Genomic DNA, 18526 nt, shown 5'->3' with positions numbered 1-18526 from the left:
AAAAAACTCCAAACTCCAAATAGAAACTTCAGAAGCACCAGTAAAATAGTATCCTAGCAGTCTCAGAACACAGATGCAATTACACCAGGAAAATCAGTTTTTCCATGAGTTGGAAATTATATAAAACAGGTATGAGTGGTGGCAATTTTTGCACTGGGTTGGGAGAGGCAATTTGGAAGGGGAATTTGTCTTTGAAGACTTGAAGATGAAAGGAAATAATGTTGGAAGTGTTGATAGACACAGCAATGTCCTTCCTCAAAATTAAAGTAAAATGAAATAAATGTTTTGCTGTAAGATACTCTTTTACTGTATTTTAATAAATGTTTCTAAATAAATGTTTAATAAATGTGTCTAAATAAATGTTTTATTGTAAGAAATATGTGTGTGTGTCTGTGTGTATGTATATACATATATATTTATATACATTATATATATATTATATATAATGTATATAAATGTTATTAGGTATTAACTCACACGATTACAAGGTCCCACAACAGGCCCTCTGCAAGCTGAAGAGCAAGGAGAGTCAGTCCAAATCTCAAAACTGAAGAACTTGGAGTGTGAGGTTTGAGGGCAGGAAGAATCCAGCACAGGAGAAAGATGTAGGCTGGGAGGCTAGGGCATCTAGTCTTTTCATATTTTTCTGTCTGCTTTGTATTCTAATCAGGCGGGCAGCTGATTGGTGGTGCCTACCCAGATTAAGGGTGGGTCTGCCTTTTCCAGCCCACTGACTCAAATGTTAATCTCCTTTAGCAACACCCTCACAGACACACCCAGGATCAATACCTTGCATCTTTCAATCCAATCAAGTTGACACTCATATTAACCATCACAAGTTCACCCCTTGTCAACTTGAACCAATAAATATCTCCTGAGATTATGTATAATCTTCAAATAAAACAGTAATAAGGTCACAATTACATCTAATGTAATACAACTATTCTTTATAGAACCATAAACACACAAATCCCCAAACTGAATACTATTACGTAATGTTAACAATACTTAAATACTGATATGAAGTGTGTAAATCTTATCACATGAAAAAGGAAAAAGGAAATAAAATGAAGATATTTTCCTGGTACAAGTGTATACATACACAAACACGGTTTTAATAAACGAAGGAGGAAATACTCATGACAATTACAGTCCTCACTTCTGCAGCTAGTCAAGTGGTCATAGCTGGTATTGATGACTACCTTCTTCTACTACCCATTCTGTATTCCCTTTGCCTTCAGCAAGCACCTTAGCAGGTCATGTTTTTTGTTGTTATTGTTGTTGTTGTTGTTTGTTTTTTACTGGTGGAGTGACCCAAACCTTCATTCCTGAAGGGTCTAGGTCATGTGTAGTTCTGCCAGGATTGGGCTGTTGTAGTTTTCCAATGACCTTAATCACAGGGCATTGTAATATTAAGAGATGATTCTAATGGATCTCCTGTATTCCATGCATACTCTTCCTTACCTCCATTGTGGAGCAGCAGACTGATTTCATCTTGATAGTCCAGGTCAATCATCCCAGCCAACACTGTAACTCCCTTCTTAGCCTACTGACTTAAAGGTAGAAGAAACCCAAAATATCCAGGTGGCAATCTTAACTTCAAGTTTAATGGAATTGTTGTGTCTCCTGGTAGCAGCATTCCTCCCTCTCAGCATCCCTGTTGTGGGAACGGGAAGCAAACACTTTGTTAGTGGATCACTAGGGGTGATGGTGAGGGGTACCACTTCCACTTCCACCCCTTGATTCCTTGACCTGTGAATCCTGGCTTTGAGAGAAACAGTACCATACACTGGCTGCTGATTCAGAGCATACATAGCCTTCTGGAGAATTTTGCTCCAGACTTGCAAAGTATTGTCACCTAGTTGGCATTGTAATTGTGACTTCGAAAGGCCATTCCACTGTTCTATCAATCCAGCTGCTTCAGGATGATAGGGAACATTGTAAGACCAGTGAATTCCACCAGCATGAGCACATTGCTGCACTTCTTTAGCTGTAAAGTAAGTGCCTTGGTCAGAGGCAATGCTGTGAGGAATACCATGCTGGTGGATAAGGCATTCCATGAGTCCATAAATTGTAGTCTTGGCAGAAGCATTGCATGCAGGATAGACAAACTCGTATCTGAAATGAGGGTATATTCCAGTGAGGACAAACTTCTGTCCTTTCCATAATGGAAGAGGGTCAATATATTCAATCTGCCACCAGGTAGCCGGCTGATCGCCCAGAGGAATGGTGCCATATTGAGGACTCGGTGTTGTTCTGCTGCTGACAAATTAGGCACTCAGCAGTGGCTGTAGCCAGGTCAACCTTAGTGAGTAGAAGTCCATGTTGCTGAGCGTGTACATAACCTCCATCCCTGCCACCATGGGCACTTTGTTCACGGAACCATTGGGCGATGACAGGGGTGGCTGGAAAAAGGCTGAGCAGTGTCCTCAGAACAGGTCATCCTATCCACTTGATTACTAAAATCCTCCTCTGCCAATGTCACCCATTGATGGGCACTCACATGGGATACAAATATCTTCACAGTTTTTGACCATACAGAGAGGTCTATCCATAAAGCTCTTCCCCCAATTTCTTTGTCATCAATTTTTCTCATGCTTCTTCCAAGTCTCTGACCATCCAACCAAACTATTGGCTACAGCCCATGAATCAGTATTTAATTGCACATCTGGCCATTACTCCTTCCATGCAATGTGCACAACCAGGTGCGCTGCTCGAAGTTCTGCCCACTGGGAAGATTTCCCTTCACTGCTGTCCTTCAGGGATGTCCTAGAAAAGGACTGTAGTGCTACAACTCTCTACTTTCTGGTGGTACCTGCATATCATGCAGAAACATCTGTGAACTAGTCTCTAGTCTCTAGTCTTCTCTTCCTCTGTCAACTGATCATAGGGAACTCCCCATGAGGCCATCGGTGCAGGTTGGGGAAGAGAAGGTAGGGTGGCAGAAGTGGAGACCATGGGCATTTGAGCCACTTCCTCATGTAACATACTTGTGCCTTTAGGGCCTGCTCAAGCCCCAATCGTGTATATACTACTTCTACTAATGACAGAATGCTACTGTGCATGACCCACTTTATGGCTAGATGCATCAGCTAGACAGGCCGTTCAGCTAGCATGGTGACATGATGACCCATAGTCAAATGTTCAGTTTCCACTGAAGCCCAGTAACAGGCCAAGTGCTGTCTCTCGAAAGGAGAGTAATTATCTGCAGAAGATTGCAGGGTCTTGCTCCAAAATCCTAGAGTCCTCTGCTGTGATTAACCTATGGGTGCTTGCCAAAAAACACCAAACAGCATCTTTTTCTGCCACTGATACCTCTAGCACCATTGGATCTGCTAGGTCATATGGCCCAAGTGGCAGAGCAGTCTGCTCAACAGCCTGGACCTGTTGTAGAAGCTTCTGTTCTGAGCAACACTCAAAACTAGCAGCCTTTCAGGTCACTGGATAAATGGGCTGGAGTAACACACCCAAATAGAGAACGTGTTACTTCCAAAATCCAAATAGGCCCACTAGGTGTTTTGCCTCTTTCTTGGTTATAGGAGGGACCAAATGCAGCAATTTATCCTTTACCTTAGAAGGAATATCTCGACAGGCCCCACACCACTGGACCCCTAGAAATTTTACTGAGGTAGAAGTTCCCTGAATTTTAGGTGGAGTTATTTTCCATCCTCTGGCATGAAATATCTCACCAATAAGTCTAGTATGTTTATTTCTTGCTCACTAGATTCAATCATCATAATGTCATCAATGTAATCGACCAGTGTGTTACCTTGCACAAGTGAACAGAGATCACTTAGATTATGACATAAAGTCAAAGAGTTAATATACCCCTGAGGTAGGACAGTATGAGTGTATTGCTGAAGGCAAATTGCTTCTGTTGGGCCTTATGGACAGGAATGGTGAAAAAGGCATTTGCCAAGTCAATGGCTACATACCAGATACCAGGAGATGTGTTAATTTGCTCAAGCAATGAAACCATATCTGGTACAATAGTTGCAATTGGAGTAACCACTTGGTTAAGCTTACAATAATCCATTGTCATTCTCAAAGATCCATCTGTCTTCTGCACAGGCCAAATGGGAGAATTGGATAGAGATGTGGTGGGAATCACCACCCCTGCGTTTTTCAAGTCCTTGATTGTGGCACTAATCATTGCAATCCCTCCAGTGATGGGATATTGGTTTTGATTTATTATTTTTCTAGGTAGAGGCAGCTCTAATCCTTCCATTTGTACTTTCCCACCATAATAGCCTTCACCCTACCAATCAGGGAGGCAGTGTAGGGGATCTTCCAGCTACTAAGTATGTCTCTGCCAATTTTACATTCTGGCACTGGGGAAATGACCACCGGATAAGGTCGGGGACCCACTGGACCCACTGTAAGTCAATCTTGAGCTAAAATTGCGTTAATTACCTCACCTGCATAAGCCCCTATGTTAACTAGAGGACCACAATGACGTTTCGAGTCTCCTGGAATCAATGTCAGCTCGTATCCAGTGTCTGATAGTCCGTAAAATGTCTGGTCATATTTATTTCCCCAATGCACAGTTACCCTTGAGGAAGGATGTAGAAGATTAACAGTATAAATTGTTGGCAGTGTAGTGGGATCCTTTCTCAAAGGGACGTGGCCTCCCCTTCATTCAAGGGGTTTTGGGTGTATAAACTGGCTCAAGTCTGGAAATTGATTGAGGCGTCATGATTCTGTTCTTATAATTCAAATTAATTTTTTGTCCATTCAACCTAGAAGTTTATATAACTTATATAACTTAAGTATGAATGCAGTAGGTTTCCTATCAATTTCACTTCTAGGAACACTGTGATTAACTAGTCAACACCAGATCTCTCCATGAGTCAGACTATTTTGATTTCTGCTTTGCCTTTGCTGTCCATTACAGTAACTATACCCGCCTTGACTTTGATGGTTGAGTGCCGCCACTTGGCCCCTGGCTCCTCAGGATCCAATTATTCTTATTGTATTTAAATTTTGTAGTTGAGTGACTGTGGTTCTCACTGTTAGATCTGACATACAGAGAAGAGCAATTATAGGACTCTTCAAAGGTGCAGGTGCTGCACTCAAAAATCTATTTTGCAAGGCATTGATTAAGGATATATTATCTGAACTCTCCCAGCTAAAATGAGGAGGTCCAAAGTGACTAATCCACTCCAACATCTCAATCTCCCTTAGGCTTTGGATCCCTTTCTCTACATTAAACCAAAGTAGATCAGGCATTTCCAGCTCACTCACAGTGGGCCATCTTTTAATCCATATTCCAGCTAACCAATCAAATAAACTATTAGAGCCTTTTTAAATTCCCCAAGCTGCAACATTAAATGCAGTCTCTACTCAGTGGGCCCAAATCAATAAATCCAGCCTGATCCAACTCTATGTTCCTTCTACCATTATTCCACACTCTTAATATCCATTCCCATGCCTGTTCTCCAGATTTCTGCTTATATAAATTAGAAAACTCTTTTCAAGTGTAGCACATATCTTCATGGGTCACACTCTGAACCTCACCTCTAGGGGTCTGCTGGGGCTTTAGTTTAGTTATAGGTCTAGAAGAAAACAGGGGTGTTGGGGGTGCCTCCCGAGGAGAAAGAATCAACATTATCTTACCTGGCAACTGCCTTAGGGGAGGCCATCATTGTTGCCTCAGGCAGCGCAGGGTTTATCTCCTCAGACAAAGGTGGAAAGGCTGATGGCAGCATGGGTCTAGGAGGGGATGTTGCTGTGACTGCAGATGGGGAAGCTGCGTCTTCTGGCAAAAAAAAAAAAGGTTCATCATAGTTTACAAACTCAGCATCCCCAACTTCATTAGGGTCCTCCCTTATGTCTGTATTCTAAGTTTCGGTCTCACATTTTTTTCTGATCAATGCTTTCACTTTAACAGGAGACACCTAGTGAGGCTATACATGCACCTTTTATTGCATATCAGCCACTTGCATGCTAAGAGCTTGTGTTTGCTTTTTCACAGTTTCAGCTCTTTCTCTACAGGAGATAAGACTCTCACTCAGGGCAATCTTAGCAGATTTGAGGCTCAGTATCTGCTTCTGAAGCTAGGAGTTAGAAACCCTGAGTTCATTTTTTTTCATCACTTTGTCCACTGAACTTAGGAGCAACCAACCAGCTTCATTATGCTCCTTGGTTCTCCACATATGGTTAAAGGTATTATGCGTAGAGTCACTAAACTCCTTGCCTCTCATGAGGGGTGAATCAGGAGTGTCAAATGCATTTACTTTGCATAACTCTCTAAACAGTTAATGCCAAGGACTATCAGTGTTCTCCATACTATTAGAAGTGGAGAACTTACTATTTTTCAGTCTAATCATATTAATCAGTCAAATCCAGAAATCCCCAAACCAACAAAAGAACTCCAAACTTAACGTTCTGTTCCTCTAGAACTACTCCCGGTACCAAAATCGGTATTAGTCAGGGTTCTCTAGAGGGAGAACCCTAGAATAACTAATAGGATATATATATATATAGAGAGAGAGAGGAGTTTATTAGGTATTAACTCACATGATAACAAGGTCCCACAATAGGCCACCTGCAAGCTTAGGTGCAAGGAGAGCCAGTCTGAGTTCCAAAACTGAAGAACTTGGAGTCCGACTTTCAAGGGCCGGAAACATCCAGCCCAGGAGAAAGATGTAAGTGGGAGGATAAGACCAGTCTAGTCCTTTCATGATTTTCTGCCTGCTTTTATCCTAGCTATACTGGCAGCTGATTAGATAGTGTTCACCAAGATTAAGGGTAGGTCTGCCTTTCCCAGCCCACTGACTCAAATATTAATCGTTTTTGGCAACACCCTCACAGAAACACCTAGAACACCCTCACAGAAACACCTAGAACAACACCTTTGCATCCTTCAGTTCAATCAAGTTCACATTCAATATTAACCATCATGCCAATCAAGGAACATCAAATATATTTAAAAATAAAGAATCACAATCAAAACTTTTCAGTTGCTGAAAACACTCTCCCAGTTCATCTCAGGGCATACAAAAACTATAGAAAAAAATAATCTACATAAACAAAGTCTCTACACACATTATTTACAGAGAGAAAATAATACCTCATTTTAGAAAGTCAGAAATCAAAAATAATTTAAAAATAACCCGGAAAATGGGAAATAAGGATGAGCCAAATAATCACATACTGCGGAAGAGAAACAAATAAAATCATACTACTAAAATTGAAGAAATAAAAGGTTAAAATAATGAAAGAGAAGTAGTATTTCTAATCATAACTTTAAAAGTCTTACAGAAGTAAAAATATAAATTAAGTCAGCATAATAAGAAATCTATGAGATAGACCCAAAGAAATAAAAATTGTTCTATCATAAAGACACATGTGTATGTTTACTACGGCACTACTCACAATAGGAAAGACATGAAATCAACCTAAATGCCCATCAATAATAGACTAGATAAAGAAAATGTGATACATATACACCATGGAATACTATGCAGCCATAAAGAACAATGAGATTGATTTTCAAATTCTGTTGGCAAGATGGCCGAATTTTTCAAATTCTGTTGGCAAGATGGCCGAATAGGAACAGCTCTGGTCTGCAGCTCCCAGTGAGACCAACACGGAAAGTAGGTGATTTCTGCATTTCCAACTGAGGTACGCTGTTCATCTCATTGGGACTTGTTAGGCAGTAGATACAGCCCACAGAGGGTGAGCAGAAGCAGGATGGTGCGTCACCTCACCGAGGAAATGCAAGGAGTGACAGAGACCCCCTTTCCCAGCCACGGGAAGCTGTGAGAAACTGTGCTATCCAGCTCATATACTACACTTTTCCCATGGTCTCTGCAATCCACAGACCAGGAAATTCCCTCATGCGCCTACACCACCAAGGCCCTGGGTTTCAAGCACAAAATTGGGTGGCTGTCGGGCAGACACCCAGTTAACTGCAGGAGTTTTTGTTGTTGTTGTTGAGAATTAGACTCCCACACAATAATGGTGGGAGACTTTAACAATCCAATGTCAATATTAGATCAGTGAGAGAGAAAATTGACAAGGATATTCAGGACTCGAACTCAGCTCTGGACCAAGTGAACCTAATAGATATCTACAGAGCTGTCCACCCCAAATCAACAGAATATACATTCTTCTCAGCAACACATAGCACTTATTCTAAAATCGAGCACATAATTGGAAGTAAAACACTATTCAGCAAAGGCAAAAGAATGGAAATCATAACAGACAGCCTCTCACACTACAGTACAATCAAATTAGAATTCAGGATTAAGAAACTCACTCAAAACCGCACAACTACCTGGAAACTGAACAACCTGCTCCTGAATGACTACCGGGTAAATAGTGAAATTAAGGCAGAAATAACGAAGTTCTTTGAAATCAATGAGAACAGAGACACAATGTACCAGAATCTCTGGGACACAGCTAAAGCAGTGTTTAGAGGGATTTTTATAGCACTCAATGCCAACATCAGAAAATAGGAAAGATCTAAAATAGATACCCCAACATCACAATTGAAAGAACTAGAGAAACAAGAGCAAATAAATTCAAAAGCTAGCAGAAGACAAGAAATAACTAAGATCAGAGCAGACCTGAAAGAGATAGAGACACAAAAAAACCCTTCAAAAAAATCAATGAATCCAGTATCTGGTTTTTTGGAAAAAACAAACAAATAAACAAACAAAAAAACAAAAAACCACAAATAGACAGACCACTAGCCAGATTAATAAAGAAGAAAATAGAGAAGAAACAAACAGACCCAATAGAAAGTGATAAAGCTGATATCACCACTGATCCCACAGAAAGACAAGCTACCACTAGAGAATACTGTAAACACCTCTACACAAATAAACTAGAGAATCTAGAAGAAATGGATACATTTCTGGACACATACACCCTCCTAAGACTAAACCAAGAAGTCAAATCCCTGACTAAACCAATAATAAATTCTGAAATTGAGGCAGTAATTAATAGCCTACCAACCAAAAAAAAAAAAAAAACCAGGACCAGATGGATTCAGAGCCTAATTCTACCAGAGGTACAAAGAGGAACTGGTACCATTCCTTCTGAAAATACTTCAAACAATAGAAAAAGAGAAACTTCTTCCTAACTCACTATGAGGCCAGCATCATCCTGATTCCAAAGCCTGGCAGAGACACATACACAAGCAAAAGAAAATCTCAGGCCAATATCACTGATGAAGATCGATGTGAAAATCTTCAATAAAATACTGCCAAACCAAATCCAACAGCACATCAAAAAGCTTTCATCCCTGGGATGCAAGACTGGTTCAACATACACAAATCAATAAACATAATCCATCACATAAACTGAACCAATGACAAAAACCACAAGATTATCTCAACAGATGCAGAAAAGGCCTTCAATAAAATTCAACACCCCTTCATGCTAAATCTCTCAATAAACTAGGTATCAATGGAACATATCTGAAAATAATAAGAACTTTTTATGACAAACCCATAGCCAATATCATACTGAATGGGCAAAAACTGGAAGCGTTCTCTTTGAAAACCGGCACAAGAGAAGGATGCCCTCCCTCACCCCTATTCAACATAGTATTGGAAATTCTGGCCAGAGCAATCGGGCAAGAGAAAGAAATAAAGGGCATTAAAATAGGAAGAGAGGAAGTCCAACTGTCTCTGTTTGCAGACGACATGAGTGTATATTGAGAAAGCCCCATCGTCTCTGCCCAAAAACTCCTTAAACTAATAAACAACCTCAGCAAAGTCTCAAGATACAGAATCAATGTGCAAAAAATCGCAAACATTCCTATACACAAATAACAGATGAGCAGAAAGCCAAATCAAGAGTAAACTTGGATTCAAAACTGCTACAAAAAAATAAAATACTTAGGAATACAACTTACAAGGGATATGAAAGACCTCTTCAAAAAGAACTACAAACGACTGTTCATGGAAATAAGAGAGGACACAACAAAATGGAAAAACAATCCATGCTCATGGATAGGAAGAATCAATATCGTGAAAATAGCCATACTACCAAAAGTAATTTATAGATTCAATGCTATTCCCATCAAGCTACCATTGATGTTCTTAACAGAATTAGAAAAAAAAGCTATTTTAAGTTTCATATGGAACCAAAAAGAACTCATACGGCCAAGACAATCCTAAGCAAAAAGAACAAAGCTGGAAGCATTATGCTACCTGACATCACACTACACTACAAGGCTACAGTAACCAAATCGGCATGGTACTGATACCAAAACAGATATATAGACCAATGGAACAGAACAGAGGCCTCACAAATAATACCATACATGTACAACCATCTGATCTTCAACAAACCTGACAAAAAACAAGCAGTGGGGAAAGAATTCCCTGTCTAATAAATGGTGTTTGGAAATCTGGCTAGCCATACGCAGAAAACTGAAACTGAACCCCTTCCTTACGCCTTATACAAAAATTAACTTAAGATGGATTAAAGACTTAAACATAAAACATGAAAGCATAAAAACCCTAGAAGAAAACCTAGGCAGTAACATTCAGGACATAGGCATGGGCAAAGACTTCATGACTAAAACACCAAAAGCAATGGCAACAAAAGCCAAAATTGACAAATAGGATCTAATTAAACTAAACAGCTTCTGCTCAGCAAAAGAAACTACCATCAGAGTGCACAGGCAACCTAGGGAATGGGAGAAAATTTTTGCAATCTATCCATTTGACAAAGGGCTAATCCAGAATTTACAAATAACTTTAACAAATTTACAAGAGAAAAACAATATCATCAAAAGTCAGCCAATGTCCTGCATAGATACAGTGTAACACACTTTTATTTATTTAGAATGGTATTTTGTTTTGGTTTTTTTGCACAACTAATTTTCACTACTTAAAAAAAATGCTTCTATATAGCTTGTTATGGACACAATCTTGTAACAAATAATACCTATTTTGAAAAAACGTACTTTAAAAATATTAAAGAAGAAATTTAAAAGAAATAACATTAACATTTTATTCAGACATTAAAAGCTGTTAAACAAAATAAGCATGGTTTAGGATTAAAAAGCTCAGTGTTGTTTTTAAACATTTGAAACAACTGCATTAAAAATTCAGAATGTGAAAAAACCTGTTAAAGAACAGTAGTAAATTTGAGATATATGAAAGCTCCCTGATGAGGACAGAGAAAGGAGGAAAATATATGCTTTCTGTCATTGGTGGTAAATAAGAAATATGAATTTATCAATTGTGAAAGCACCTATGGCTGTTCATATATTTTGGATTCTAGGAGAACAAAACAGTGAAAGATTTATTATTGGTTTTGTTGTTGTTGTTGTTGTTGCGTGTTGGTAACTGCATCTAAAATAATCTAATGTTCATCTTGTAAAATATCTCTTCAGGCAAGAACTTGAGGAACCACATGAGTGCTAAGACTTGCCTCAAGATCAATAATTCTTTGCAATGTTCTAGCCGTGGAGTCTGGGAATAGTCAGGGGAGGAATACTGTGCAATCAAACCAAAGGGTGGGACAATATCATATATCAGAAAGAATAAAGAAGAATATTTTGGCTATTCTATTATCAGAGATTCCAATAGCAGCTGGAGATCTGGGTCATACTAGAATTATCTAACAGTAACTGCAAAATGCACAAATTCATTTCCAAAGGTTTAATGTTTCTATTACGCAGATAAATTGACAGAAGAGAAAGAAACTTTTTTGTTGACTCATTCCTGATAAGTTATTTATTATAATGCTTTTTTACAAAAATGCTTCAAATTTCAAGTAGCTTTACTTTTAGTGTTTGCATTTTTTTCTAGTAAAGTTTTCCAGTACCCTACTAAATTATATACAAACATCAATGTACCTGATTTATCAGTAAAAATAAGAATGACAGAAACATAAAACTACATTTAAGCTTAGAGTTATTGTGCAACCTGACTTTGTCTTTAATTATTATCATCAATTTTTTTTTTCATTTGCTTTTGTAGAAATTTATTTTTTCTGTGGCACAAGTACAGATTTTGAAAAATGCATCATTGTTTAACATATTTATCTTGGAAAGGTAGTAAATGATTATTAATATGACATTATCTTATTAGTAATTCCAGACTACGAAGAAAATTATTTTTATGCAAAATGAATAAAAGAGAAATTTTCTGCCTAAAAATTTTGAAGAATGTATGTCATCTTAGAATATCTGTGCAGCAAACCACCATGGGACACATTTACTTACGTTAACAAACCTGCACATCCTGCACATGTACCCCAGAATGTAAGATAAACGTTAAAGGGGCAAATGAATATTATAGATATTAATGAATAACTATTACACTCAATGGCATAGTAAGAAATCTTTAAATGGCTGTCAAAAATAAAAAACAAAGAAAGAAACCCTGAGTTTACTTTTATTTCTACAAATTCTCTCACCATGGCATATTTCAAACTACCAATTTGGCATTCGTGAAAACCGAGTTGGAAAGAGTTATGCCCAGTTGGCTCCAGTGACCTGGTGGGAGCCAGCTCCAGGGCATCAGTGATTATATCTCAGTAATCTTTAGAAAACACACCATAAATTTTATATAATAGAAGTTAAATAAATGTTCATTTAATCAAGCAAAATATGGTGGTTTTAAAATTACACTTTTTTTTAAACATTAAAAAGAGGATTTATTATGTAAGGTGTTTTTTTTTTTCACTCTCTCATAGGCTGAGTCACATACTGTATTATTTTATTTTAATTTTGAAATAAAACTATTTTAATCAAATAGTAATCCTGTCCGAAGAGTATGTTTAATTATCTATTATTAAATTATAATCTCCTGGATTATAATTGCAAGTGTAGATTTTAAAATGTGTCATCAAATAAGTAAATAATTCATTGCAATTTAATACTTCTTCCAATACATTTGAACATTTCTTCCACTATATATTCGATTAATAAGATTCAACACTTGCCACTTTCCTTGAAGAATCTCTAAGGGAACTACTTTCAGTTCTGGTTCTGCAGTATATGTATTCTCTCTCACCTTTATACCAATCTATCCATATAGTCTGAATAGATACTCTTTTCTTTTGTTTTGCTTTGTCTATATTTACATATATTCTTAATATATACTCAATTTGTTTCTTGCATACACTTAATACACATTGCTTTGGATAATCTATATATATATGTGTGTGTGTGTATATCTACTTCTATAATTTTTATATATACATATATTCACTTATCTATACTGATTCATGCCATTACCAATGCCTATTCTTTCCTCTTTCCTTATTAAGGTCTAACGTTTTTATCATGATGTCAAGCTTGGCTTATAATTCACAATTTGAGCTAAACAACCTAACAAATGAATTGGGTATATTTAATACATAATATACACTGATTTCTGCTAAAATATAAAGGTGAATATTAGATTTTTTTCTATTTTTATAAAAGGTAAAAGTTAGTATAATGAAGTCTCCAAGCCCTTAAAGTGATTGTTCAGAGGATGGCAATGGAAATAAAAGGGAAAAAGAAAACTTCAAATTTCTGATGCGGGAGATAAAATTTGTCAATCCACAATTCAGTTTTTTGATGGTTACCTACACAGAGTCAAATATTGATCTGAGGATAAACATTTCTATTCTCTATTTTGTTCTACTTACAAATTAATTGAAAAAACTTTAATAAAATGCAGAAAACAAAGAAAGAACAATTACTATAAGGGCAAAGACAGAAATCTGTTCCAGGCTAAGAAAAGAAGAGATTAAAAAAAAAGAGTGGCATAAGAGAGTTACCACAGTTAGTCAGTTTCATAGTTTGCAAAACAAACAGAAACAAGTGATGCATACTCTCTTTTAAAGAAAAGTACCATTTTATTTGTCAAATCAAAAAGAATACAACTTTTTCTCATGTCTAATTCAAGGTAATTTTCCTTGGAAAATCTTTAGGTAAGTGTCACCTGTGAATTAAACATTACCAATTAATGATTTGTTCGTGTAAGTTTGCAATAATAGCTTCATTATATCTTATGGCAATATTTATATATTTATTAACCCAGTCCTAAAACTTGCTAATCACCAGTAAAACCACCAGTAAAAACTCTTGTCTTCAATGAGCAAACAGTAAATAAGATTTACAGAAATAGGCCGGGCGCGGTGGCTCAAGCCTGTAATCCCAGCACTTTGGGAGGCCGAGACGGGCGGATCACGAGGTCAGGAGATCGAGACCATCCTGGCTAACACGGTGAAACCCCGTCTCTACTAAAAATACAAAAACTAGCCGGGCGAAGTGGCGGGCGCCTGTAGTCCCAGCTACTCGGGAGGCTGAGGCAGGAGAATGGCGTAAACTCGGGAGGCGGAGCTTGCAGTGAGCTGAGATCTGGCCACTGCACTCCAGTCCGGGCGACAGAGCGAGACTCCGCCTCAAAAAAAAAAAAAAAAAAAAAAAAAAAAGATTTACAGAAATAAAATGAACTTGTATTTCTAAAAAGCATTTTTTCACTGTGATCAGAAATATTTCTGATGATAAGCACCTTTGCAAAATTGAAAAAAAAATTTTTTTTTTTCCTCAGGTTCTCCCTCTGACCTCTGAGTCCATGTAGTCAATGGGCAGCAGTGAGAAGTTTATGGAGCCTTGTGAAAAACATTTAGTCGAGCAATGTGGACCAAATAATACAATTTGGAAGGGCTTGGAGAAACATGTGAGGTCAAGACAGAGTTGCCTCCACAGAGTACTATGAAATACAATAATCAATTTTGTCTCCAGCCATCTACTTTTATTAGTTTCATGCTGCTTTCACTCTCTCCTCCTCATATCACGGAACTCTTGCTTTCTCACAGGTACTACTAAAATATTGCCTGAGCATTTTGATCTCCAGCCAGTTGAATTCTTTGTAATGTCTTTTAGTGTTTCAGTGTTGGCTATGAAGGCATCAGAATATGGTGGAAAGAGCACTGAGCTAGAGGTCATTTAGTGCGGTGTGTGCACACTTGGTTGGACCTCAAAAACTGATAATGTATCAAAAGTATTTAAAGGCAAAAGAAAAAATAAAACTGGATACAGAATGGGGAAAACTCTGTAATTGAAGGTATAGGGGAAGGAAGAAAGTGTTATCTATTTTATGAAGCAGTTTCTGAATGCATAGCAACATCTACATGCATCTACTACTGCCCAGGGACCAGACCATGGTGGTGTTGGAACATGGTGACACAGAACCCAGGAGTGAGCAGTATCATGCAAGGCAAGCTAGCAGATGGTGAGTCCCCTTCAAAAAATTCTATCAGTACATATTTGACATCAGGCTCAGTGAGTCCAAAAAAGAATCTGGATTACTTGGAAGAATAGTAAGAAAAATTAGCAAGGCTGCAGTTCAAAAGCAACCAGAGTAATTGGGAGGTCTCTAGGTATGGAACAAGACCAACGTATAACTAATCAACTAATTAATCAATTATCAAATATAAAAATTAATTTCAGAGGGTAAGAGCCAGTTGGAACCTGCAAGAAGAAGAGTTTAGTGCTAATCGTTATAGAATGAAAGCTACTTGATCTAGGTTTGTAAGAGACATGACATTCCTTTAAGTTTGATTTTTAGATAAACATTTAATAATTGCAATATTGGAGACATATTTATATTATTGTGTAATAAATTAATCTTTAAAAGATGGAGAGACTCATATATATTGCTATATGTACATATATATTTAATATAATATCTATCTATCTATCTATCTATCTATCTATCTATCTATCTATCTGTCTGTCTATCTATATCTGGACTTTCTAAGATGTTTAATTGGCATAGCTGTTTATCCCTGAGGCCATAAGAGACATAAAAGATTAGATTTAGAATTTTGACTCTGTCACTGAATACTTTGTAATACAGGGAAATTTTATTATCTATTAAGTGAACAAGTAGTAATGTATTTTTATTATTTTCAAAAGCAATTTAAATTAATATCTAGAGATCTAATTTACTTCATGCATCACAGCAACTACTTAATAAATAAAGATTTTTTAACCCATTGGTCTTTGAAATCACGTTATATTGGACTGTATTACATTATTTCTTTCTCTTTCATGTATTAGGAAGTACAGACAGCACATGTGCAAGGGAATCACAAAAGTATGTATAATATAAAGATGAACATATTCCTATATGATGATTTGGAGTAAGGAATTTCTATTTTCTCATACTTCCTAGATAATTGTAATATGTAGAAAGAATAAAAAGATTACCATAGTCGCTAGAAGGATTTGGTAGAAATAAAGAGAAGAATCATTAGTTGAAAACTGTGACAGATGGATACAGGTTAAATTAATGTATATGCTGGCCTGGCACAATCACGCCTGTAATCCCAGCACTTTGGGAGGCTGAGGAGGGCAGATCACCTGTGGTCAGGAGTTCAAGATCAGCCTGGTTAACATGGTGAAACCCCGTTTCTACTAAAAATACAAAAAAATTGCCAGGTATTTGGCACATGCCTGTAATCCCAGCTACTCAGGAGGCTGAGGCAGGAGAATTGCTTGAATCTGGGAGGCGGAGGTTGCAGTGAGCCAAGATCACACCATTGCACTCCACCTTTGGCAACAAGAGTGAAACTCTGAATCAAAATAATAATAATAATAATAATAATAATAATAATAATAATGTATATGCTAAATGTTGATCTAAAAGGTAGCATGGCAGTGAGGTATGATAAAGGAAAAATAGATAATTTGGAATTTTATTTTTTTCTTTATAATTCTGTTCATTTCATCTTATATAACATGAAGCAATCTTGTTAGTAGCAAATTAGTTTGAAGTAATTTATCTTCCTCGTAAGTTAAACATTTTACACTTCTTGAACCCCACGTTTAACCCTAAACTATGTACCATAAAATCTATATTTTCTGTTATTTGTATAATAACACTAGCTTAGCCAACTCCAGAGACACTGAAGATACTAGGCAAGAACAACATTTCCACCTCATCACACGTATAGACATCATGCATAATTAACAAGTTTTCAATATATTGGAGAGATTCTTGGATTCTTTCCCATGTATAGCTGTAATTTTTAGAGAATTCTTATTTTTGATTAGTATAATAACAGAAGAAACTAACATGCTCCTAAAAACCAAGAAACATAGATTTTTGCCATTTCTGCCACCCATCTACAAAGATGGCTATCAGTTTTCCGTGGTGCTTTGCACTCTAATACAGCAGTGCCCTTGTTTTATATTTCAAATTCTGATACAAAATAATGTTGAAATGACTGAGGGGAATCATTTGTAGCAGTTTTATTACCTCACATGGGAGAAAATAGCAAAATAAATCAACAAAGCAAATGTGTACAAAAGCAAGTGCAAGCAACACTTATGAATGATGAAAGTAATGGCATGGGATCTAAAACTACTTATCTCTATAATGACTTTTTATAGCAATTCTAACACCTGCCCATTGAGGGTGAATGGAAACAAAAGTCACCTTTGAACAATCCTCTTTTCATTAGTATTTATGCCTATGGTTTAGTAAAGGTCCTAGTTTATGGTATGCATTTTTAGATGTGAAATTTTCTTTTCTGAAGTTTGCTTTGTTTTCTTTCCTGTAAAATCATGAAATTATATGAGTTTCCTTTTGCTGAAAGAACCACTTTCACAGGTGGCATACAGAGATATTTTTACCTATATTTTTCACTTTCAATATTGCTTCTACTATTATAATTGTGACTTATTCCAAAAAACAGCAAAAACAAATCATGTACATGTTTGTTTTTACACTCATTAGGTATAATTTGTTGACATGCACATATTATGTGAAATAACTATACATAATTTCCTAAGGAGTGACTATAAAATTTGCAGGAAAGCTGAGTATCATGTGCTAATTGAGTCCTTGAGTCCTCACTTGATGTCTGCAAGCAAGTTTCCTATGTGGATGTTTCCCCTGCTACTCCCTGGAAAAAAATACCATATATACATGCAACATACACACATCCACCCATATGTATACAGACTCACACGTAAACATGTATACCTCATTTTATTGTGCTTCCCTTTATTTCATTTTGCAGATATTGCATTTTTAAAAAAAAATCGAAAGTTGGTGGCAACCCTGCGTACAGCAAGCGTATCAGAGATATTTTTCTAACAGCATGGGCTTACTTAGTGTCTATGTCTCATGTTTTGTAATCCTCACAATACTTCACACTTTTTCATTATTAGTATATTTGTTATGCTAATATGTGATCAGTGACCTTTCATGTTACCATTGTAATTGTTTTAGAGTGCCACAAGCCATGTCCACATAACATGGCCAACTTAATCAATAGATGAGTGTGTATTCTGACTGCTTCATTGACTAGCCATTCCCCTACCTCATTCCCTCTCTTCAGGCCTCACTAGTCCATAAGACACAATAATATTGAAATGAAGCAAATTAATAACACTTCAGTGGCCCCTATGTCTTTTTTTTTTTTTAATTATTATTTTTTTATTATACTTTAAGTTCTAGGGTACATGTGCATAGCGTGCAGGTTTGTTACATATGTATACTTATGCCATGTTGGTGTGCTGCACCCATCAACTCGTCAGCACCCATCA

This window comes from Rhinopithecus roxellana, chromosome 16 (assembly GCF_007565055.1).
Source record: "Rhinopithecus roxellana isolate Shanxi Qingling chromosome 16, ASM756505v1, whole genome shotgun sequence".
NCBI lineage: Eukaryota > Metazoa > Chordata > Mammalia > Primates > Cercopithecidae > Rhinopithecus > Rhinopithecus roxellana.
The sequence above is the reverse complement of the archived record's forward strand: the minus strand, read 5'-3'. Positions refer to the sequence as shown.